We start from the raw sequence: 25207 nt of genomic DNA on the forward strand, positions 1-25207 counted from the left end.
GGATAAAGCCCCAGTGGCCCATGTCAGAGGTTTGTTGGGAAAGACAGTATGGATCAACCCTGCCTCGAGTACAGACAAACCCATCCGTGGGATTGTCTTTGCTCAAGGACCAGGTTATACATGGTGGATAATGCAGAAAGATGGAACAACACGGTGTGTGCCTCAGGGAGACCTGATTGTGGGATGAGACTCAAATATGAATGTCATTGTTTGTTGAATGTGAGACAGAAGGAAACTGTAAGTGTCAAAGGTCTGAGCAAGTAAGATGAGAGGAATGCTTAAGTGTCAAAGGTGTGAGTAAGTGAAATGAAAGTTTTTATTTTATATTCATGATATGGGATAAGGGGTGGAGTGTCGTGGGTTGACAGCCTTTATCCCAATATTGTGTGTTGTGTCTGGCAGCTGTGCATTTTCTCTCTTCCCCCCCCCAGCCGTCTTGCTGCGGTGGGGCGGGGAAGAGAGGGGGGAGTGTTTGACCAGGGCCTTTTTGCTTTTGACTTTTTGCTGCTTGGCTTGGCTAGCCGCTTTGCTTTCTTGCTTTCTGCCTTTTGCGCTGTTTTTTTTCCTTTTCTTTTGTTCCCTCTTTCTTACCCTCCCCTGAAGATACTGGACCAGCTCCGGACCTGACCTGAGACGTCAGGACACCTGGAGCTTGCGAGAGAAGCTTGGCGCCCTCACAATACACTCTGTTTTCTTTTCTTTTCTTGTGTTGGGGAGTGTTCTTTTGTTACTTGTAAATAAATAGGTTTTGTTTCCCACTTTGTTGCCTGAGAAATTCCTTCCCGAACCCGGTATTGGGGGAGGGGTGGTTGGAGGTTTGTTTTGTTTGGGGGGCTCCCTTTTGGAGATTTCCCCTAATTTGTCCTAAACCAGGACACAGATCTAAATGACTGCTTTTTTGACTTCTCCTTGCATCCAATGAAAGCCCCTTGTTTGCTTTTTCCGTCCCCAAATCGACAGCACCTTTACAGAAGTACCAGTGGACCATAATGCCTCCAAGAATGAAGCAGAGCCCAACTATTTGTCAATGGCTTGGAGCCCAAATTCCCTCGCCCTTGTGGAAAAAACATACTAACGTTATGTTATGGTTTGGGCCTGGCAAAGCCAGAGCCCCCATGAGGACACCTTCTCCCCGGTGTCTGCTGCGAGATGTGACCAGGAATAAACAAAGCAGGCTCCAACTTCAACATACAGAAAAGTTTATTAACTAAGCTACATACAAACAATTACTAAACTACAAACAAACACTAAACTACACATACACAAAGGAAAAAAAAAAAAAGAAATCACAAGGAGAATGAAAACTACACAGAAACACTTCCCCCTCCTCCTCCAGATCCCCGTACAATTCATCTCCCAAAATTATCCACACTCCCAAAATTATTCACACTCCGTCTGGCACCACCCTTTATGCGCGAGGGCATATTTGGCCCGAGTGTCCGGCTAGCTGACTGCTGAAGGGAGGTGGCCGACATCCCCGGCGCATACACTGCCAGCCCCCCTTGGCGTCGTGGCCTCAGGCTGGGCTGGATGCGCGGTGTGGACAGGAGCGCAGAGGAATGAAGAAAGAGGTGTCCACAGGCTGGGGGCTAACTCCGGTTTATTGGTGGCTCGACGGCAGGTACAGAACAGGAGGGTGCCAACCAGCAAGTGGCAGCAAGAAGGGGCGGGAGGTACAGTTTTAAAACGAAGGGGTGGAGAGAGGAGGGGAGCCCAACTAGCCAATCGGGGAAAGGTACAAACATAATTGACATAGGGGACTAACCAATAAATACAACATAAAGGAGGGGCCCCGGGACCACAGCCAACCACAGCCCCCAGAGAGGAGAAGATTCTGGAAGCCTGGGAGGAGTGGGGGGTGATTGACTGGGCCCAGGGAGGAGGAAAAACTTACTTATAAGGAGAATAAGAGAGGGGAGATTACATAACAGGGGCGATTGACTGTTGAGGGGGAAGGGGGTAACCATGGAAACGAACCAACCGGGAAGGCAGTGGCGGGAAAACCAGGGGAGGGAGGAACCATTTCACAGAACTGGGGGGAGAATACATAAAATAGGAAAATAACTGGGGAAATTAAACAACACAACACAACATCTCCCCGTTTCTTAACAAATAAAATAAAGGAACATAAAAGTCCATGTAAACTCAAGCTTCGGGGACCCGCGGCTGGTCCGGCCAATCCTCGCCTTCTTCGAGCTGGGGCTCGTCCGCCCAGGGATGGTCAACGGGCGACACTGTTGACCCCTCCTCTTCTGCAGCTTCCCCGGCCTCCGAGGAGAGGTCCCCCAGCTCGATGTGCTCCTCGACGGGCACGGTGGCATGATTGATGTTTGGCGAGGTGGCTTTCGATATCAGTCTTTGGACCAGGCCGCGGATCACCGTAACGAAAACTGAAAGCATAACTAAACTCAAAACGACTTTAATAATACTTTCAATAATGGAAGTGGCCCACCCGCTCAGGCCCCAACCCTTGAAAAGGTCCCCCAGCCAGTCCGAGGTCTCTCGTTGGACTTTGTGCACAAGGTCTTGTAGCTTGCGTATAGATTGTCTGGCGTCCCCGGTTTGGGTGGACAAGTTCAAACAGCAGAGGCCCTCAAACTCCTCACAGTGATGGTGGTGAAGCAGCAATAGAAAATCTATTGCTGCTCTGTTTTGGAGTGTCGCCTTCCTCGTAATCTCCTCGTCTGACAGGAGGTCGTATAACGCGGCTGATGTAAAATTGGCTTGTTTCGCTACCCAACACTCTAGGCGGCCCAATTCTCCTAGAGCCTTCGCCACCGATACCCAAGGCAAAAGGATGGTAAAGGCGACGGACTTTGAGTGTGACCAATGAGTAATTTCAGCATCACAGTCCTCGGTGAGATCCTTAAGACCTCTTTTAGACCTGCCCAATTCGGATGTGATGTTGGATCGTTTCCAATCAATAATTTGAGACATGTTGGGTGTGAACAGCGTCAGCCGGCCAAAAGTGCACGGCCCTCCAACCAGGCCAGAGGGGATGCCTGCCCACGCTCGGTCTCCGCAAATTAAAAACACACCCCGAGGAAGGGAGTAAGGGGTCCGGCCAGTAGTGGTGGGGCCGAGGATCTTCAGGACAGCCTGACACCACTGCTTGGCCTGATATTCTTTTTTGGTCTGGAGGACCACCTCACTGCCCTTCTCTACGGGGGTGATAGTGTAGTCAAACTGAAAACAAATGGAGGCATTGGCGGAGCCGAGCAGGTGTAACTCTGTGGGTTCGGAGGTTGCAGGAGCCAGCCTGAACACTCCGTCTCTCCAGGCATTTGAGGGGTCAAAACTAGGGAGGATAGTGAGGCTCCGGGCCAGAATGGGGGAAAAGGAACGTTGGAAGGTGGGAGGGAACTCGCCTGGAGAGAATGGGATCCCCACAAGGCAAGACGACATCGGGTCCTCTGCTGCGCCGGTGTCCAGGCAAATACTATCTTGTCCAAGTGATTGAGCCAAGGCACGCCAGACGTTGACCTTGGGCTGGGGGATGACCCACGGCTCCGCAGATGGCATCAGGAGCCAGTAGGTAGTCGCAAAGATGATCAGCATTCCAGGGTTTGGGGCCAGCGGTGATGAAGCGGGGGCCATTAGGGAAATGAAAACTGAAACGATAGAAAACAGTAAAAGTATATCGAAATTATAGGTATGGTTCCTCCCCGAAAAGCCAACTTAAATAAAACATACGGGGTGACATATCAGGGAGAGGGGGAGAACAGGAGGAAACGTGAAGGAGGAGGTCCAGTGGTGGAGGAGAGGCTGGTGGGGAAGGCTCTTCCTCCACGGAGGGAAGGTCTGGAGGAGCAGATGGTGGATGGTGTTGCCTCCTCCGTCGCCGCCAACACGCCTGCCGAACTTGTGGTACATTCCGCGCTTTTGTCCCCTGCTTCGGGACGAAGGGCCTTACCCACTTGGATGGAACCCACTTGGGACCTGAGGGGGTAGACACGCAAGCGTATCCCCTCCCCCAGGTCACCAAGTCGAAGGGGCCCTCCGTCCGCCAGGTCTCCGGATCCTTGACCAGAACCGGAGGCCTGACTTTGGGCTGCAGCTGCTGGTGGCTGCCGAAGTGCCGGACCACTGGAGGATTTTGGCTGTCGAAAGAACAATTCAGGAAGTTAAGGGTGTATAGAGCTCTCGACAGCCGGACGTGGGGGGTCTCCACCTTCATCACCGGTTGCTGGCGGGACAGGGTCTTCTTGAGGCTCTGGTGGGCCCTCTCCACCATGGCTTGGCCTGTCGGGGAATAGGGGATGCCGGTCTTATGGACTATTCCCCATTGCTGCAGGAAGCTCCGCAGCTCCTTAGAAACATACGCAGGGCCGTTGTCAGTTTTTAGGGCCCTAGGGATGCCCAAGACAGCGAATGCCTGAAGCAGATGCCTCTGAACATCCGCTGCCTTTTCCCCTGTGTGGGCAGAAGCGTAGATGGCACCAGAGAAGGTGTCTACTGAGACGTGGACGTAACACAACCGGCCAAAAGATGGAACATGTGTTACGTCCGTCTGCCACAGCTCACAGCTCGCCAGGCCCCGGGGATTAGCTCCCGAGACCACGGTGGGCATCTGATGTTGCTGGCATTGGGGACATGTGGCCACAATCGCCTTGGCCTGGTCCTGCGTCAGATTGAATTGCCGAACCAGGCCGGGCGCATTTTGGTGAAAGAGCTGGTGGCTGATCTTAGCCTGGCCGAACACATCCGGGAGCGGGCCCTGCGTAACGGCAGCCGCGGCCAAGGAGTCGGCACGGCGGTTGCCCTCCGCGATGAACCCGGGCAGGTCAGTGTGTGACCTCACATGCATCACATAAAATGGATGCTCGTGGTGGGAGACCAACTCAACGAGCCTGTTTAACAATTCAAACAACCTTTTGTTTGTGACCTCTTGAAGAACTGCATGTTCAGCTCGGGACACCACACCGGCGACATACGCAGAATCTGTCACCAAATTAAAAGGTCCAGGGAATCTCTGGAATGCCCTGACAACTGCGTCCAACTCAGCAACTTGTGGAGAACCCTCCACAAGAACAACATCGGTCTCCCACTGCTGAGTTTGAGGATCCCTCCAAGTCATGACAGACTTGTGGGATGCTCCAGACGCGTCAGTAAAGACAGTCACGGCATCCAGTGGTTCCCTACTTTGAACCTTAGTTAAAGACAATTTGAAATCTGAATTAAACAATTTGTGGGCCGGCTGATCAACTGTGACGCGCCCGGTGTAGCTGTCCAATGCAAACTGTAAATATTCATTAGTCTGCAACAGTTCTTCAAAGGTCTTTAATTTTAATTGGCCCGCTTCCAATTTGATGGGAATGTGAATGCAAGCAAAGTCACACCCTGCCAGCTCCCTGATCCTCGATCTTGCCTTGAGGATCAGTTCGGCTACCAACTCTTGTGGCCGTGTCATCCTTTTGGACCTATGGTGGCTGAGGAACACCCACTCTATGATCAAGAGGGGGTCACCCAGACCCTGGTCCTTTAGGTCTTGGTCCCACTGGTGGATCATGCCATGGAGGTGTGGCAGCTTTCCCAGTATGATAAATTTGAATGGCAGGCCCGGGTGGTACCGATGGGCCTGCCTGGCCGAAACAGTCTTTTGCACCTTCTCCAGAGCCACCTCTGCCTCTGGGGTGAGAGCCCTAGGGGAACTAAGCCCCTCTCCCCCTTTCAACAAATTGAAAAGGGGGGCTAGGTCTTCGGTGGGGATGCCTAGCCAGGGTCTCACCCAATTTAAAGACCCACACAGTTGATGGACATCTGCCAGGGTCTGGACTTTCGTCCGAATAGCCAATTTTTGCGGAACAATGGTCCGCTTTGTAATTTCGAGGCCCAGGTACTTCCAAGGTGGCATCCGCTGAATCTTATCCTGCTGGAGCTCGAACCCTGCAGCAACCAACGCATTGGTTGTCAGGTCAAGCGCATGGGCAAGTAGACTGTGGTTGGCCGCACACACGAGGATGTCGTCCATATAATGATGGAGGATGACGGCATCCCCGAGGGCTGTACGTAAAGGTGACAGCAGCGAAGCGACGTACCATTGACAGATCACAGGGCTGTTCTTCATTCCCTGTGGTAATACCCGCCAATTGTAGCGCTTGGCCGGGGACTCACGGTTGATGGACGGAACCGTGAAAGCAAAGCGCGGGGCATCGTCCGGGTGAAGGGGAATTTGGAAGAAACAATCCTTTATATCAATTACCACCAGATTCCAATTTTGCGGGAGCATTGCTGGGGATGGCATCCCTGGTTGGAGAGATCCCATGTCAACAATTAGGTCATTAATTTGGCGGAGGTCGGTCAGGAGCCGCCACTTATCCTTATTGGGCTTTTTGATTACAAACACCGGGGAGTTCCAGGGTGACATGGACTCCTCGATGTTGCCCTTAAGTAGCTGCTCCTGCACAAGCTCATTGAGCGCCTTCAATTTCTGTTTGTTAAGTGGCCACTGTTGGACCTGTACTGGTCTATCTGAGAGCCAATCCAGCTTCCAAGTCCGGCGCTCATCAGTGGCCACTGCCCGAAAAACCTGGGGGGCCTTTGGCAGGTCAATTCTGGCCCCCCACTGGGCTAGCAGATCTCTCCCCCAGAGAGGCTTGTTGTAATCTAAAACAAACGGGCGCACTGAAGCCAATTGCTCGTCGGGCCCCTTAATTTGGACAATGCTCTTAGACTGTTTGGCCAATTGTAAACCCCCGATACCTGAAATCGTGCCCGCTGCACTTTGCAAATCCCAATGTGACGGCCACTCCCGAGAGGGAATGATTGTCACATCCGCACCCGTGTCCAAGAGACCCCTGATGACCTTCCGATCCCCGCCCAACGAAAGCTGACATGTCAGGCGGGGCTTCTCCCTCCCTACGAGTTGCGCCCAGGCCACCGACGGAGGCGATGTCCTCTCCGCGCCGCTGCTCCAATGGTCTCGATCAGGAACGGGAATGGCCTGGGCGATCACCTGTCCCTTGGGAAGGAGAAGTGGGGGTCGGACACAGTACAGCCCTACCGTGAAACGATCCCGGTCGGTAGTGACCAGACCGGGGATGATGTGCACGTCTCACGGCGTGTGCTTTGTGTCACCGATGACAGTCCACCTGCAACGTCCTAGTTTCCTCCAGCGACCCGGATGTTGGAGGTCGACAGACACCAGCTGGATGTTACTGCTAGGGATATAAAAATCCCTAGTTAGCTGCAGCCTGTAAGGGGAAGCAGAGGACAAAGTGTTAAGCGCAGGAACTGCACCACAGGTATTAGTCATGTCCGTGAATTTTGTCAAGTCCGGCAAGACGAAATTTGGCGGCGGCGCTCCCTCAACTCCTTCCTCCCCACGTGATGATCGATCGCCCGCCACATTTTTATCCACGCGCAGGGAGGGGCTGCGCTCTTGACCTAGTTTTTTGCTGTCTTTTTCTCCCTCTCCCTTTGTTTTCTGTAATTAAGGTAATCTAACCTCATTGGACACTGGGGCATCCAGTGCCCAATTTCGCCACATAAGTGGCAGGGGTGGGTGTCCGTTGTTCTTCTGCCGGGCCCTGGTGTCGGTGGCCCAGCAGCGGGGGCAGCCTCTAGATCGAATGGCTCGGGCTCGGGGAGGTCGGCAAAGGCTACGGAGTTTCGGCGTGGGCGCGCAGAGAGTGGAACATGAGCCACTACCGCCTCCATCATCGCCTCCACCGTGGGCCGGGGAGTTCGGGGGAGAGTCCGAATTGCCTTTCGGCATTCTGCATTGGCATTATAGTAGGCCATTTTTCTCAGCATACATTCTCTCTCCCGGTCCCCGGACACCTGTGCCTCAACGAAGCGGTAGAGGCGTTCGATGAAGGCTAGGTAGGGCTCCTGCGCGCCCTGCCGCACCTCGTCTTCCTCCCATTGGGAGGTGACGACTGCCAGTTTGAAAAAGGCCCGCTCCGCAGCCTGAGTCGACTCCACCAGATGCTGGGGAAAAAGGGCCCGAGCCTGGGCCGCCCCATTCGCCCACGACCCCTCGCCCAACAGGTGTTCTTCCTGCACTATCAGGCCATCCGCATCATGAGATGTGGCAGGATTCCCCCAAAGATTTGGGAGAACCTCCACAATCTCCCTCTTCCACTCCGCCACCCAAATCCGAAATTCCATAGGACCTGTTAAGCTAGAGAAGAGAGCTCTCAGGTCAGCAGGCACCAGATCTCCCTGCGCAAGGGCATTGCGGAGCAACCCCCGGAAGTATTCAGACTCCCGGAAGTAGTCCTTCTGCGCCTTGCACAGTTCCTTGATCCGGGCCGGTGCTAAAGGCACCCACTGTGCCAGAGAACTCCCCTCTCCGCTTAGGGTGTACGAAACCGGGGCGGCTTCCAACAAGGGTGCCTGCCCCGGCCTCCGGTCATCCCCCCCCCCCCCCCCCCGGAACACAAAGCGTGGGAACCGGAAGGGGAGGCGTGGGAACCGGAAGTGGAAGAGGTTGAGGCGGGGCCTGGTAGTGAGGCAGGACGAGGGGGTGGGCACGGCACACCACCCCTCTCCGCCCCCTGGGTGGAACATGGGGGCGGAGCCGAACACGAGGGAGTAACAGGGGAGGGATCTACGGGGGGCTGAACTGGGGGAGGAGATACGGGAGGAGCCGGAGGAGGAGCCGGAAGAGTTGGAGGAGTAGGGGCGGGATCAGTAGGGGGCTGTACCGGGGGCGGTACAGGAGACGGAGGAACGGGAGGAGTCGAGGGAGGAGCTGAATACGAGGGAGGAGCAGGGGCGGGGTCAACGGGAGGCTGTACTAGGGGCGGAGCAACGGGCGGGGTTGAAGGAGGAGCCGTGGGAGGGACCAAGGAGGGGTACAAAGGAGGGGCAACCGACAAAGGGGCTGGATCAGAAGGGAGAAAGGGGTTGGGATTAGGGAGAAAGGGATTCTGGGGAAGAGAAGGGGTCTTGGCGGGAACGGCCATGTGGCCGGCGCCATTTTGGGCACCCTGGGAGCCATTTTCAACACCATCAGCAAACCGAACCTTGGGTTTAACAACCGGGGACTTGGGGATAGGAACAGGGGGGTCGGGATGAAGAGAAGCCTGGCCAGGGCTCCTCGAAGGGGGAGGCCGAGCGGATCGAGGGGGAGCAGGGGCAGGTGGAACCCCCTGCTTCTTGTCGGCCTTTAGAATCCCCCTCGAGGGCTCCTGCCTATGGGATTGGGGAGCGGAATGAGGGACAAGGGCAAGTGAACGAGGGGAACTGGGGGACAACGCAGAACTTGCGGGCCCTTTCTTTGGCTCCCCTACTGGGCGGAGAGTGGCAAGCACAACACCAGCCCAGTATGCCACGTTAGCTAAATTCGTCTCCCCAGACTTCACTGCTTCATTTAATTTGGCCACAACGGCTGCCCAAAAACGTGGCTGTTTAACAACTTCTGAGGAGACGTTGGGGAACTTGGAAAAGACCCACTTAACTAACAATTTCAACTCTGATTCGGGCGCTTTATGCCCACCAGTGAACAACAAATCACGAACATAGTAATAAACCTCTTTTTGTTCCTTTCCCAAGCCCGCACCCATGGCACCTTTCTAGCAGCAAAAAATCACTACTAGAAAGGGGGAAAGGAAACCGATGTCACTCCCCTCTCGCCCGGGGAAAACGCGAACTAAAACAACGAGCCGCTGACCACGAGCCTTCGCCCTCCCACCGCCCCGAAGTCCGGGAGAAGGTGTGAGGAACAAGGAAATAGGGTGGTGGGTCCGGCCCCCGCGTCCAGGGAGAGTCCGGCTCCCACGGAAGGATTAAAATAACAAAAGTGTGGGGTTTAGGAAAGAGGGTGGAGGGCAGGTCCCCAGGGCAGGGCCCGTACCCCTAGGGAAAGGTTTAAAAAGGCGAAGGGGGAAGCCTGGAGAGTCCCCAGGGAAGAAGGGGTCCGGACTTACCAATCTCGTTGGAGCGGCAACAGAAGGTCGGGCGAGGGGGTCTTCGTTCCTGGAGTCCTCCTCTGTCGGTGCTGAGGGCTGAGACTCCAATCCTCAGGGAGCGCTACCCCTAGAACGGGGTCTGCTACCACCTGAGGTAGGCTGACGGCCAGAGGAATTTGTAAATCCAACACCGCAGGGTCTGGACGGTGGTCAGGTGTCCAGATGTCCACTCTCAGGCCCCACGTTGGGCGCCAACCTGCGCGAGGGCGTATTTGGCCCGAGTGTCCGGCTAGCTGACTGCTGAAGGGAGGTGGCCGACACCCCCGGCGCATACACTGCCAGCCCCCCTTGGCGTCGTGGCCTCAGGCTGGGCTGGATGCGCAGTGTGGACAGGAGCGCAGAGGAACGAAGAAAGAGGTGTCCACAGGCTGGGGGCTAACTCCGGTTTATTGGTGGCTCGACGGCAGGTACAGAACAGGAGGGTGCCAACCAGCAAGTGGCAGCAAGAAGGGGCGGGAGGTACAGTTTTAAAACGAAGGGGTGGAGAGAGGAGGGGAGCCCAACTAGCCAATCGGGGAAAGGTACAAACATAATTGACATAGGGGACTAACCAATAAATACAACATAAAGGAGGGGCCCCGGGACCACAGCCAACCACAGCCCCCAGAGAGGAGAAGATTCTGGAAGCCTGGGAGGAGTGGGGGGTGATTGACTGGGCCCAGGGAGGAGGAAAAACTTACTTATAAGGAGAATAAGAGAGGGGAGATTACATAACAGGGGCGATTGACTGTTGAGGGGGAAGGGGGTAACCATGGAAACGAACCAACCGGGAAGGCAGTGGCGGGAAAACCAGGGGAGGGAGGAACCATTTCACAGAACTGGGGGGAGAATACATAAAATAGGAAAATAACTGGGGAAATTAAACAACACAACACAACACCTTTAGATTGGTCAAACTTTCAGCTCTTCAAGAGGAGAGGGAGTCCTTCCATGTGTCGTGGTGGCCTTTTCCGTCCTTGTTCCGGTGCTCTCACCACCAAACAGGGATCAGGGCTGCTTCCAGGGTTGTCTTTTTAAGGATGCTTTGTCCAGTTCCAGAAAAGCACAGTATCTCACCTTCTCATCCTCTGGGACATCCGTCCCCCCCATATTTTATATACCCCCTGGGGCCGAGGGGTCCACACACTGACTCTTCTTTGGCTCTGGGACATTTCTCCCCCTGGACTCAGTCTCTGTATCTCACGGAAACATAGCTCTGTCCATGACTACACAAAAGAGTCCAGCATTAAATGCCACTCCATCTTCTCCATTCTTTCAACATCTCTCACTCTCTCTCTCTCTGGTCCAGACCTCCATCACTCGTTCATTTCCTTCATCCTCCTCCTCTCTTATCACTCGTCTAGGAAGGGTTAATGTTCTGTAAGGCCTTCATTGTCCAAAAAAAGGGTTAAAAAACTCCTCCCGGCAGCTGGACTCCTGGCTGCACCCCCCCCCATCTCCTCAGCTGGGCTGCCTGCTGCCAGCACGTATTTACTGAATTTCAAGGTAACACAGGCTGCACTCTCTCTCTCTCTCTGTCTGTCTCCAAAGGGGGGGGGGGGGGGGGGAATGGCTGCCCGATGACTCTTGTTGCTCTCCACCCTTCCATCCTCCAAGGCCTCCTCACTCCCATCTCTGTCCAGGCCCAGGCCTACCGCATGGCTGCCCCTCCCCCGCCCAGCAGCAGCGGCTGGACGGGGGAGAGCTCCGACCTGCGTCCCTCGAAGTCCCAAGAGAGCATCCCAGGGCCGAAGCTCTGCTTTTAACCCCTGGGTGTTCTCGGAGGTGTGTCCTAAAACCCACTGGCTACCCCAGGTGCCAATATCAAAATCCAAGCACCCATTGGTTTGACCACAACATCCCAGAATTCCCACTTCTTCCTGGTCAAACCACCACACGTTATTATTTTTATTACATGGGTGATACATTAGTTTGTGCAGAAGCTCAAATCATTTTGGATGTTGCAGTACAGGATGTCATCACTGTGGTACAGCAGAAAGGTTTTGAGATTGCAGCAGATAAAGTCCAAAAGACAGACCCCTGGAAGTTCCTCGGCCTAAAAAGCACAGAGAGAACCATCACAGGCTAAACACTGCACATCAAGGGCAACCCAAAGACTCTGCCAGAACTCCACCAGCTCTGTGGAAGCATCAGTTGGGTACGTTCACTGCTGGGAATCTCCACAGAAGATCTTGTGACACTGTTCCTGCTCCTTAAAGGCAGTGAAGGACTCGATTACCGTGATCACTGACACTGGAGGCCGAAGAAACTGTACAAAAGGTATCCTGGGTGATTCAAACTAAACAGGCACACAGATACCACCCTAATTTCCTTTCTCCCTGGCAATCCTTGGTGTAAGTCCAAAATTCCATACATTATTGTTTCAGTGGGACTCAACTATCTCAGATGCCCTGATAATAATTGATAGGGTTTTCAGATGACACCAACCTACTAAAATGATAACAACCCAACAGAAAGTTTCCTATTGCACAACTAATAGGAAAGCTAGAAAGTGTCTGTGCTCCCTTGCAGGAACAGACCTTGTGAATATTTACTTCTCACTCAAGAGCACCTCAATTGCCTACTTCAAACATCTGAACCACTGCAATATGCCTTAGATAGATTTTGGACAGGCAAGGATCAGCCACCAATTCTACCATCAAAACATTCCTGCGCTGCTCAGGATGTTCAAAATTACCCGAGACCCGGCAAGATCCATTGTAGCCACCTGCCCAAATTGTCAGGAACATGGCCTTGCTTCTGTCAGAGCCGCCGTCAATCCAAGAGCACTAGAGAGTCTCCACATCTGGCAATCAGACATCACACACTAATCCCCTTTCGCCAGACTAAAATACATCCACGTCTCAATCGACACCTCTTCCACTGGGATTTTTGCCTCTGCCCATGCTGGTGAAAAATCAAAGATGCTATAAACATTAATTTTTAAGTTTTTCCACCCAAGCATGTCCACGGGAACTTAAAACTGATAAACCTCTTGCTTATACCTTGCACTGATTCCAACAGGTTTCTCACCCCTGGGGTATAAAACATGTCACAGGCATACCACACTCCACCACAGGACAGTCCAAAGCTGAGAGGGCCCACTGAGCCATCAAAACATCCTTGATCAACTAAGCTGGGGAGTCCAGATATTATCTCCCATTGAGACACTGGCCAAGGCCTTTTACGTATTCAACTTTTAGAACAACTCATTTATGGAGACAACTCCCCCAGTCATCAGGCAGTTTACTAATTCAGCTGCAGCCCAATTAAAAGAACAGTTGATCAAAGAACCTGAATCTACACAAATTATTGGCACCTTCCCATTGATTACTTGGGGAAGAGAAGATGCCCTTGTCTCTACAGAAACACTGGTAAGATGGATCCCAGCAAAATACATAAAACTGTTTCTGGGAACCGTGAAGCAAACACCAGAGCCACCTCAGAAGAACAGAATGGAAGCCTAAGAGAGCCTGCAGCAGCCTGGGAAAGAACAAGGAGAAGGACAGAAGAAGATCTAAGCAGCGCTGACCACACACACCAAGACCAAGATGCCTCAGACATCACTAACCAGGACATATGACTTAACATTTGTAAAAATTATATTTTAGCATTGATATATGGTTCTTCTAATAAGCTGTGTTCACACCCTTGCCTTACAGTAGAGAAAGTTTAGTGGGACCACAACTTAAGTTCCACCTTCTAATCTCTTCATCCTTTTACTTTAAGGACACCCAAGCCTCCAGATACTAAATTAACAAAGTCAGAGGATGCTGCCATTGATTGCTGCTGCAGCAGGAATCTGGATGCTCCTCACTGAGCCATATGCCTTCAGCTGGGTGCTTCCACAGACAAGCCACAAATTCTTGTCCATGGCCATGCCTGTCAGGCATTTGAAGGCATGTGTTTTTTCAACCTGCTGTCACATAGGGAGTCAGTATACCAGGGCATCCAGCTCCTAAAAGATCAAGGAAACAAGATCCAGATAGAAGGCAACAACGACTGGTTCCCTAGACTTTCCAAACACAGGGGTTTGCGAGGCTGGCTTTCATCTTTAGTTAAGACTGTTGTGTGGGCTTTGTTTTTGTATTCATTGTGTTGGTTGTTTTGTCCTTTTTTTGCTAAATGCCTGCAAAACTCGATAGCAGAAGCCTTTTTTATATATAACAAAAAGGGGGAGATGTGAGGGCCCAGGGGCCAACCACTGGAACTGTAATACCTCAGGGCAAAGTGACCAAAGTAAAAGAGAGACACTGCTCTGAATGCAATGGTGTCACCCATGGGCATTTGCAGGCTCATGGCATTTTATTGGTATCACCCGGTTCAGCTGCTGTATTTTCCTTATATGTATTTCCCCTAGAATGTCCTCGCCTCTCCTGTACCCTTTCAGTCCTGGCTCTTTCCACGGCTCCCCGGCTTTTCCCCCCAATTTTCCCTCTGAGTGCCAAAACCCATTTTGTCTCCGTTCTGGACCCTCTTCAGGGCAATCCACGGATGTCTTTGCAGTTCCACACAAAGATCCCTCACTCACCTCGTTCACCAGCAGTTTAAGCAAGCGTGCTCCCAGCTCTGCGTGTGCAGGTTACACACAGACGTTTCTGTGGGCAGGCTGCAATGCAGGGACTGAGTGCAACAGAGAACCTGGCCTCTAATAAAAGGCACGAATCCCTCAACTCACCAAAGAAAAGACATGCATGTCTCTACTTTTTCCTTATCCTCTCTGTCCTCATGCCATTTTTCCCATTTTTTCTGACTGGGAATTTGGCTTCTCTCTCTCCTGTCTGCAGGTCCAGCCACACGTGTCACGCCACAGGAACAGCCTGAAACACAGGGAAGTGGAGGAGCATATTTTGTCAAGAAATTAAGAGACAAGACAAGGAATAATGGGATCAAACTGCAAGAGGCGGAAAGGATTAGATAATGGGAAGAAGTTCTTTATTCACAGGGTGCTTGTCCCTGACACAGGGACCAGTGCACAGAGGCTGTGGATGCCCCATCCCCAGCAACATCCAAGGCCAGGTGGGACAGGGGCTGCAGCAACCTGCTGTGCTGGGAGCTTGCTCAGCTTGGAACCAGATCATCTTTAGCGTCCCATCCAAGCAAAATCATTCAAGGATTTGATCATTCTGCCATCCCCATCTCCCACTGCACAGCGCCCATGAAACTTCAGTGACATCACAGCTCACAGAGGGTTCCAGGTGGAACGTCCAGGACCAGAAACGAGCACAGCAGACACTTCACCGGCTGCCAAGGGTCAGTTGCCGCTCGCTCTGCGCTCTGACCCTCAGCGCGGAGGTGCTGCTGCTGCCTGGGCTATCCCTGCCGCCTGCTCTGTAACGCCAATCCCAGCAGGATGTGCTCTTCTGTGCCAATGGAGGTACAGTGCCATGCCAGGCAGGGGGCACCCGGCTTGGGCAGGCTGCAGCCATGTGGGAATGGATGGTGTGGAACAGGAAGCCCATGGGGAGATTGTGCTGCCCCTTGCAGATTGACAGAGACACTGTGGAGGAGATGGATGTGGACCAGGGGCTGGATGATGAAGAAATGATGGAGGTGGACTCCTCCTCTACTTCCATGTCCTCCACTGTTGAGGACATGGAAGTAGACGAGGAGGAGACCACCGAGCAGATGGACGTAGATGAGGAGGATGACACCGAGGACATGGAAGTTGATGAGAAGGATGAGGAGGAGCCCATGGTCCTTGGATGAAGATGCAGCCCCACAGGTAAGACAGGCAGATGCTACCCACGCCCTGCCCACACACACACTGGGTCCCCTGACGCCAGGCTGGGGCTGGGCTGGATGGCCCTGTTGAGGGACACGGTGCCCACAGGGGGCCTGGATTGTGCTGCCACAAGCACCAGCCCCGGCCTGCCCTGCGCTTGCCTGGGGCCACGCCAGCCCTGCCAGTCCCGGCCCAGCCCCTGGGGCCGCCCAGCTGCCAGCCCTGCTGGGCCCAGTGCTGGCAGCTGAGTCCAGCTCTGCTGCTTCCTTTCTTCCACGACTCATGCACACGATGGCACTGCTCCGATGCCTTTGTAAATATGTTTGAGAACTCAGAAGTTGCTTGTAAATATGTTCACTGCGGTGGAAGTTCTTTGTAAATATGTTTCGAAGATTGTTAGCCCATCAGATCCCATGTAAATATGTTCTGTACATTATTCCTGTTGTTGTAATAACGATTGTCACAACGAAACTTCTTCTGTAAATCTGAGATTTGCTGATGTTCGGCAAATAAATACTGTTTCTTTTTAAAGCCTGACGTCTCTTGGCCATTCCTTTGGGCACGGGCAGCCTTTGCACACTTGTGGGTTCCACTTGTTCCGCGTTCCCAGGGATGGAGGTCCCTGGGAGTGCTGGCACAGCCACCCCGGGACTGGGGGTCCCTGATGACAGGGGCTCCCACTGACACCACTCCTGGCACTGGGCACTGCTGCTCTTCCTGGCCTGGGGCACAGTGCTGTCCCCAAGAGCTCAGCTCTCACCAGCTCTCACACAGGGGGCTCTCACAGCACTGGCCCCTGCAGCCATGCCACCAAAGCAGCCAGCAAACCTTCAGCCACCCTTCCTGCTGCAGCCACAGGCACTCTTGGGCCCAGAGCCGCCAGCAGGCCATAGCCATGCAAAATCCACCTGCACGCTCTCAAGGCCACCACAGCCTTGGCAACTGGGCCACCTGCATCTGGGCTGCTGCAGGGGCTGATCTTTAAGCCTTGCAGCCTCCAAAGGCCCTGGGCTCTGCTTCCCAGCCTGCTCTGCACTGCCCTGAGCCCACATTGTTCCAGAGACAAAAGCCAGGCCAGGGCATCCTCACCCTGCCCGCATTCCTGCTTCTGCCAGCGGCCACTGGCCCCTGGGCCCCACTTGGGTGACAGCTGCAGGGACAGGGCAGCCTGTGCTGGGCAGGGGGCACGGGGCTTTGGGCCCTGGGGCTGCTGCTGCTGCTGCTGCTGCTGCTGCTGCTGGGGGCCATGGGCCCAACAGGGCCCCGAGCTCAGCCCCTGCCCGGGCAGCTGCCCCCAAAGCCCCACACTCCCCGAGCATCCCCATCACACCTGCCAGGGGAAATCCCATGGGCTTCAGGAAAGAAATTCCCCATAGTGACTAAACCAAGGGGTCCAAGGGGAAAGTCAGCAGCAGCTGATGTTTACAGACCCTTGACAATGGTGGCTGCAGGGCAGGTGAGATCTCCAGGGCCTCTGGCAGTGCCTGCTCTGCACGTGAGCCTGTGTGGCTGCTCTCAGTGGGACACAGCACTGGGCTCAGGCCAGCCCTCAGCCCCTCACAGCTGATCCCAAGGAGCAGGCTCAGAAAGCAATTTCAGACCACTGCCTGCAGATCTTTCAAAGGACTACATGTCATTCAAGGAAACCACCTTGCACATTTAGTTTTGGTGTCGTGGCATGAGAAGCCATGAAGGTGCCTCTGAATGTGCACTCAGGGCACTTCCACTGCCATCTCAAAGGGAACCCAAAGGACAGGCCTCAGCTTTCAGCACTGTTGAGCTCCTCTCCCAGCAATAAAGCCTCAGGACAGGCAGGAACTGAGTGATCCAGGGAACATAGCCTCTAATAAAAAGCATGAATCCCGTTACCCATCCAAACCAATGCCTTGTATTTTTCTACATTTCCCGTCTTCTGTCATCTCTCATATCACTTTCCCAATTTTCTCTTACTGGGAACTTGGCTTCTCTCTCTCCTGTCTGCAGGTTAGGCCACACGTGTGACCTTGCAGGAACAGCTTGACCCACAGGGAAGTGGGAGAGGACCCTTGGTAAGAAACTGTAGTGACAGGACAAGGGAGAATGGGATAAAACTGCAAGAATTGGAAGAGGTTTGATGATGGGAAGAAGTTCTTTACTCTCAGGGTGCTTGTCCCTGACACAGGGGCCAGTGCAGCGAGGCTGTGGATGCCCCATCCCCAGCAACGTCCAAGCCCAGGTGGGACAGGGGCCGCAGCAACCTGCTCTGCTGGGAGCTTGCTCAGTTTGGAACCAGATGATCTTGAGGGTCCCTTCCAGGCCAAACCATTCAAGGATTTGATCATTCTGCCATCCCCATCTCCCCCTGCACAGCACCCCTGAAACTTCAGTGACATCACAGCTCCCAGAGGGTTCCAGGTGGAATGTCCAGGACCTGGAAACGAGCACAGCAGACACTTCACCGGCTGCCAAGGGTCAATTGCTGCTCACCCTGCACTCTGACCCTCAGCGCTGAGGTGCTGCTGCTGCCTGGGCTTTTCCTGCCGCCTGCCCTGGAGCACCAGTCCCAGCACAATGTGCTCTGCTGTGCCCATGGAGGTACAGTGTCATGCCAGGCAGGGGTCACCCGGCTCTGGCAGGCTGCAGCCATGTGGGAATGGATGGTGTGGAACAGGAAGCCCATGGGGAGATTGTGCTGCCCCTTGCATACTGCCAGAGAAACTGTGGAGGACATGGAAGTGGACCTGGGCCTGGATGAGGAAGAGATGATGGAGGTGGACTCCTCCTCTACTTCCATGTCCTCCCCTGTTGAGGACATGGAAGTAGACGAGGAGGACAACATCGAAGAGATGGAGGTGGATGAGGAGGATAACACAGAGGAGATGGAAGTTGACATAAAGGATGAGGAGGAGCCCATGGTCCTTGGATGAAGATGCAGCCCCACAGGTAAGACAGGCAGATGCTTCCCACACCCTGCCCACACACACACCGGATCCCCTGATGCCAGGCTGGGGCTGGGCTGGATGGCCCCGCTCAGGAACACGGTGCCCGCAGGGGGCCTGGATTGTGCTGCCACAAGCACCAGCCCCGGCCTGCCCTGCGCTTGCCTGGGGCCACGCCAGCCCTGCCAGCCCCGGCCCAGCCCCTGGGGCCCAGCTCCCAGCCCTGCTGGGCCCAGTGCTGCCAGCTGAGTCCAGCTCTGCTGCTTCCTTTCTTCCAGGACTAATACACATGATGGCACAGATGCCACGCCTTTGTAAATACGTTTGAAACTTTTGAAGATTTCTGTAAATACGTTTGAAAGTTTAGAAGATTTCTGCAAATACGTTCCTTCCGTTTGAAGTTCTCTGTAAATACGTTTTGAAGATTGTTAGCCCATTGGATCCCATGTAAATATGTTCTGTACATTGCTGTTGTTGTTGTGGTTATAACAATTGTTATAATGGCACATGTTCTGTAAATCCTAGATTTGCCGATCTTTGGCAAATAAATACTGTTTCTTTTTAAAACCTGACTTCTCTTGGCCATTCCTTGGGGCACAGGCAGCCTTTGCACTCTTGTGCGTTCCACTTGTTCTGCGTTCCCAGGGCTGGAGGTCCCTGGGGGCGTTGGCACGGCCACCCCGGGGCTGGGGGTCCCTGTGCGCAGGGGCTCCCACTGACACCACTCTTGGCACTGGGCACTGCTGCTCTTCCTGGCCTGGGGCACAGCGCTGTCCCCAAGAGCTCAGCTCTCACCAGCTCTCACACATGGAGCTCTCACAGCACTGGCCCCTGCAGCCATGCCACCAAAGCCGGCAGCAAACCTTCAGCCACCCTTCCTGCTGCAGCCACAGGCACTCCTGGGCCCAGAGCCGCCAGCAGGCCACAGCCATGCAAAATCCACCTGCACGCTCTCAAGGCCACCACAGCCTTGGCAACTGGGCCTCCTGCATCTGGGCTGCTGCAGGGGCTGATCTTTAAGCCTTGCAGCCTCCAAAGGCCCTGAGCTCTGCTTTCCAGCCTGCTCTGCACTGCATTGAGCCCGCATTGTTCCAGAGACAAAAGCCAGGCCAGGGCATCCTCACCCTGCCCGCATTCCTGCTGCTGCCAGCGACCACTGGCCCCTGGGCCCCACTCGGGTGACAGCTGCAGGGACAGGGCAGCCTGTGCTGGGCAGGGGGCACGGGGCTTTGGGCCCTGGTGCTGCTGCTGCTGCTGCTGCTGGGGGCCATGGGCCCAACAGGGCCCCGAGCTCAGCCCCTGCCCGGGCAGCTGCCCCCAAACCCCACACTCCCCGAGCATCCCCATCACACCTGCCAGGGGGAAATCCCATGGGCTTCAGGAAAGAAATTCCCCATAGTGACTAAACCAAGGGGTCCAAGGGGAAAGTCAGCAGCAGCTGATGTTTACAGACCCTTGACAATGGTGGCTGCAGGGCAGGTGAGATCTCCATCGCCTCTGGCAGTGCCTGCTCTGCACGTGAGCCTGTGTGGCTGCTCTCAGTGGGATACAGCACCGGGCTCAGGCCAGCCCTCAGCCCCTCACAGCTGATCCCAAGGAGCAGGCTCAGAAAGCAATTTCAGACCACTGCCTGCAGATCTTTCAAAGGACTACATGTCATTCTAGGAAGCCACCTTGCACATTTAGTTTTGGTGTCGTGGCATGAGAAGCCATGAAGTTGCCTCTGAATGTGCACTCAGGGCACTTCCACTGCCATCCCACAGGGAACACAAAGGACAGGCCTCTGCTTTCAGCACTGCTGCGCTCCTGACCCAGCAAGGAAGTCTGAGGTAAATGCAGGAACTGAGTGCACCAGGGGACCTGGCCTCCAATAAAAGGCATAAATCCCTCAGGCCACTCAAACCAGTGCCTTGCATGTCTGTACATTTTTTGTCCTTCTCTCATCCTTCACGTCACTTTCCCCAAAACCTACCATTGGACAAATGGTCAAGGCATGCACCATTAGGGCATCCTTACACCGTGATGCCAGCCTATATAAGGCTAACAGTCAGGGTGTAGTAGAGGTGCTAGTAGCCTCCCAAGTTTTTCAACAACAAACATGAAAAAGAACCGTGCACTATATGTGGAGAGATGGGGCATTTTCAATAGATTTGTAAAAATAAAGGCTATCACCAGGGACCTTCTAACACTCACAGGCACTGTCCTCACTACCCCCTCGTCCACACGCTTTCCAACACCAGCAAAACCGCTGGCCTGCGGGAAACCCCACACAGACACAGAAAGGCCCCGCGAGATGACACCAAACGCGAGGCTGTTCCGCCCTACTCTCCCCAACACCGTGGAGAACCAGCACAGCGACCTTCTCAGATCCAGCGGGACAGCTCGATCGCTGCAGAAAACTTGACAGGAGACAGCTCTGCCCTGAGACCCAAAGGCAGCTGGTAGGGGCCTTTTCAATTCCAATCCACGATATTTATCTTCACCATATTCCAACAGGAAAATACAGGCCTGAAGAACAGGCCAGAGACATTTTGATTTTAACCAACACCAGGGAAGGGATGGAGACACTCACTATACTACCTGAGGTACTCACCTTGACGTCTTTGCAGGAGATAACTCTCCAGGCTCTATGCTTATTCCCTCCCCTTTTCATTCCAAAAGGAACAGTTATAGTCAGAGCCAACCTCCTACAGGACATGATCCCCACACCAACTGATCCAATGGTGTTGTGGCCACAGAGTACGGGCCCAAATAGACCCATTCTAAAGTGTGCTTTGTTATGTAAGGGGAGAAATAGATGTCTCTTGGGACTATTAGATACAGGAGCTGGCATCATCATAATTTCCCGCTCTGATTGGCTAAAGAATGGCTCCTGGTTCCAGCTGCTGGGGTAATTTTAGCCATCGGGAGAGCCACTACCAGCTTCTGGAGTCAAGGTACCATCTGCATGGAAGGTCCTGAGGGCACAGTTGCTACAGTAAAATCATTTGTCTCCTGGGCACCAATAACACTTTGGGGAAAGGACCTCTTGTCCCAATGGAGGAGAAGGCTTGAGATCTGTCATGGTTTGATGCTGGCACAATGCCAGTGCCCCCATGAAAATACACTCTCCCTTGTTTCTGCTGTTAGATGTGACCAGTAATAAGTAAAGGAGGGTCCCACTTAGAAATAAAGAAAACTTTATTAACTAAACTACAACTATATGTAAAAAGAAACACACAGGGAAAATGGAGACCTGCCAAAAACTTTTCCTCCTCCCCCCACCAAATCTCTAGTACATCTATCCCCAAATCACCAGCTCTTGGTCCAGCACCCCCCTTGAGATAATCAATACTCAGTTCATCAAGAGGAGTGGAGTCCTTCTTGTGCCATAGGCTTCCCCAGCAAACACCATTGAAACCTCGTGTGTTCCCATGTCACTCGTGGCACCGCCCAGAGAACATCTGCCATCGTGACCTCTTCCTTCCATCTCCAGTGCTCTCACCACTGCACATGGACCACAGCTGCTTCTAGGGTCATCTTTTAAGGATGCTTTGTCCCGTTCCTAAAAGAGCACAGTCTCAATTTTGGAACACCTTTCTCCCCCAGATTTCACCCCCTGGGGCTGAGGGGTACCAACACTGAACCCTCTTGGCTCTTAGACATTGTCTCCCCCTGGATGCAGTCTCTGTGTCACAGGAAACATGGTTCTGTCCATGGCTATAACAAGAAGAGTCCAGCTAAGGCCACTACATCATCTCTTCCCACCTAAGATTCTTCTCTCCCACCGTCTTTCACTTGCCCAGACCTTCATCACACTTGCCCATTTCCTTCTTAATCTTCCACTCCATCCCACTTCTAGGGAAGGTTAATGTTCTGTAAAGTTTTTATTGTACAAAAAGGGGTTAAAAACTCAGGCTCTGCCTGCCCGGAGACTCCCACAAGCGGCCGGACACCTTCTCGCTGCACCCCCCCTTTGTCCGCAAGCCGGGCTGTTCTGCCAGGACATGATATTAAATTTCAAGGCAGTCCAGGCTCTCTCTCTCTCTGTCTCCTGGGGGGGTGTGCCTGATGCCTCCTGGTGCTTCTCTCTCTTTAACCCCTCCACACTCGGCGCCAGGCCTACCTCTCCCGGCCGCATGGCTTTTACCCTCCCCCTGCCCAGCCAGCAGCTGGGACAGGGGAGAGATCCGAACTCTTTCCCACCAGAAACCCAAAAGAGCTTCCCCCGGGGCGTGCTCTGCTTTTGAACCCCTGTGTTCTCAGAAGCGTGGCAATGTCCCCAGCGGCCAAACCAGGTGCCAATATTAAAATCTGAAAACCTATTGGTGTGACGACAGCATCCCAGAAAACTTACTTCCTCTCAAACCACGGAAAGATCCTATCAACTCCTCAGGATTTCTAGACGGCGCAACTGAGCAGCACGCCACACTTTGGTCAACCTGGAAGATCAATGACCCCATATGGGTGGATCAGTGGCCCCTCCCAGGCAGAAAGTTAAAGGCCCTGCAGTCCCTCCTGCAGGAGCAGCTGTCTGTGGGCCACATTGTACCATCTACTAGCCCCTGCAATGTGTCTGTCCTTGACATTCAAAAGCCTGGCAAAGACAACAGGCGGCTCCTGCAGGACCTCAGGAAAATCAACGAGGTCATTGAGGACATGGGTGCCCTCCAGTCCAGCCTGCCCTCAGCCTCCATGTTAACTCGAGTTTGGCAGATGGTTGTTACAGATCTAAATGACTGCTTTTTTGACTTCTCCTTGCACCCAATGAAAGCCCCTTGTTTGCTTTTTCCGTCCCCAAATCGACAGCACCTTTACAGAAGTACCAGTGGACCATAATGCCTCATAGAATGAAGCAGAGCCCAACTAATTGTCAATGGCTTGGAGCCCAAATTCCCTCGCCCTTGTGGAAAAAACATACTAACGTTATTATTTTTATTACATGGGTGATACATTAGTTTGTGCAGAAGCTCAAATCATTTTGAATGTTGCAGTACAAGATGTCATCACTGTGGTACAGGAGAAAGGTTTTGAGATTGCAGCAGATAAAGTCCAAAAGACAGACCCCTGGAAGTTCCTCGGCCTAAAAAGCACAGAGAGAACCATCACACCACAAACACTGCAAATCAAGGACAACCCAAAGACTCTGCCAGAACTCCACCAGCTCTGTGGAAGCATCAGTTGGGTACGTTCACTGCTGGGAATCTCCACAGAAGATCTCGTGACACTGTTCCTGCTCCTTAAAGGCAGTGAAGGACTTGATTACCATGATCACTGACACTGGAGGCCGAAGAAACTGTACAAAAGGTATCCTGGGTGATTCAAACTAAACAGGCACACAGATACCACCCTAATTTTCCTTTCTCCCTGGCAATCCTTGGTGTAAGTCCAAAATTCCATGCATTATTGTTTCTGTGGGACTCAACTATCTCAGATGCCCTGATAATAATTGATAGGGTTTTCAGACAACACCAACCTACTAAAATGATAACAACCCAACAGAAAGTTATTGCACAACTTGTCAGGAAAGCTAGAAAGTGTCTGTGCTCCCTTGCAGGAACAGACCTTGTGAATATTTACTTACTTCTCACTCAAGAGCACCTCAATTGCCTACTTCAAACATCTGAACCACTGCAATATGCCTTAGATAGATTTTGGACAGGCAAGGATCAGCCACCAATTCTACCATCAAAACATTCCTGCGCTGCTCAGGATGTTCAAAATTACCCGAGACCCAGCAAGATCCATTGTAGCCACCTGCCCAAATTGTCAGGAACATGCCCTTGCTTCTGTCAGAGCTGCAGTCAATCCAAGAGCACTAGAGAGTCTCCACACCTGGCAATCAGACATCACACACCAAGCCCCTTCTGGCAGACTAAAGTACATCCACGTCTCAATCAAAAGCTTTTCCACTGGGATTTTTGCCTCTGCCCATGCTGGTAAAAAATCAAAGACGCTATAAACATTAATTTTTAAGTTTTTCCACATAAGCACATCCACGGAACTTAAAACTGATAAAGCTCTTGCTTATACCTTGCACTGATTCCAACAAGTTTCTCACCACTGGGGTATAAAACATGTCACAGGCATGCCACACTCCACCACAGGACAGTCCAAAGCTGAGAGGGCCCACTGATCCATCAAAAGGATCCTGGATCAACTGAGAGGGGGAGTCCAGATATTATCTCCCATTGAGACACTGGCCAAGGCCTTTTACGTATTCAATTGTTTGAACAACTCATTTATGGAGCCAACTCCCCCAGTCATCAGGCAGTTTACTAATTCAACTGCAGCCCAATTAAAAGAACAGCCACCTGTGTTGATCAAAGACCCTGAATCTAAACAAATTTATGGGCCCTTTCCCATTAAATACTTGGGGAAGAGAAGATGCCCTTGTCTTTACAGCAACACTCCTAGGATCGATCCCAGCAAAATACATAAAAACTCTTTCTGGGAACAGTGAGGCAAACACCAGAGCCACCACCAGAAGAACAGAATGGAAGCCTAAGAGGGACAGCAGCAGCCTGGAAAAGAATAAGAAGGACAGAAGAAGATCTCCTAAGCAGCGCTGACCACACACACCAAGACCAAGATAGCTCAGACACCACTAACCAGGATCTATGTCTTAACATTTGTAAAAATTGTATTTTAGCATTGATACATGATTCTTCTAATAAGCTGTGTTCACA

The 25207-nt window shown here is 52.9% G+C and overlaps 1 long non-coding RNA gene across 1 annotated transcript; it reads right to left on the minus strand.

The window, feature by feature from the left end:
• Positions 1–1176: 1176 nt before the first annotated feature.
• Positions 1177–11609, minus strand: LOC134434339 (uncharacterized). The gene is made up of 2 exons (XR_010031849.1): positions 10798–11609; positions 1177–1406 (listed from the first exon to the last, which is right to left on the minus strand). It is a non-coding gene; the product is annotated as an uncharacterized LOC134434339 (long non-coding RNA).
• Positions 11610–25207: the final 13598 nt, after the last annotated feature.

This window comes from Melospiza melodia, unplaced genomic scaffold (assembly GCF_035770615.1).
Source record: "Melospiza melodia melodia isolate bMelMel2 unplaced genomic scaffold, bMelMel2.pri scaffold_35, whole genome shotgun sequence".
Taxonomy (NCBI): Eukaryota; Metazoa; Chordata; class Aves; order Passeriformes; family Passerellidae; genus Melospiza; species Melospiza melodia.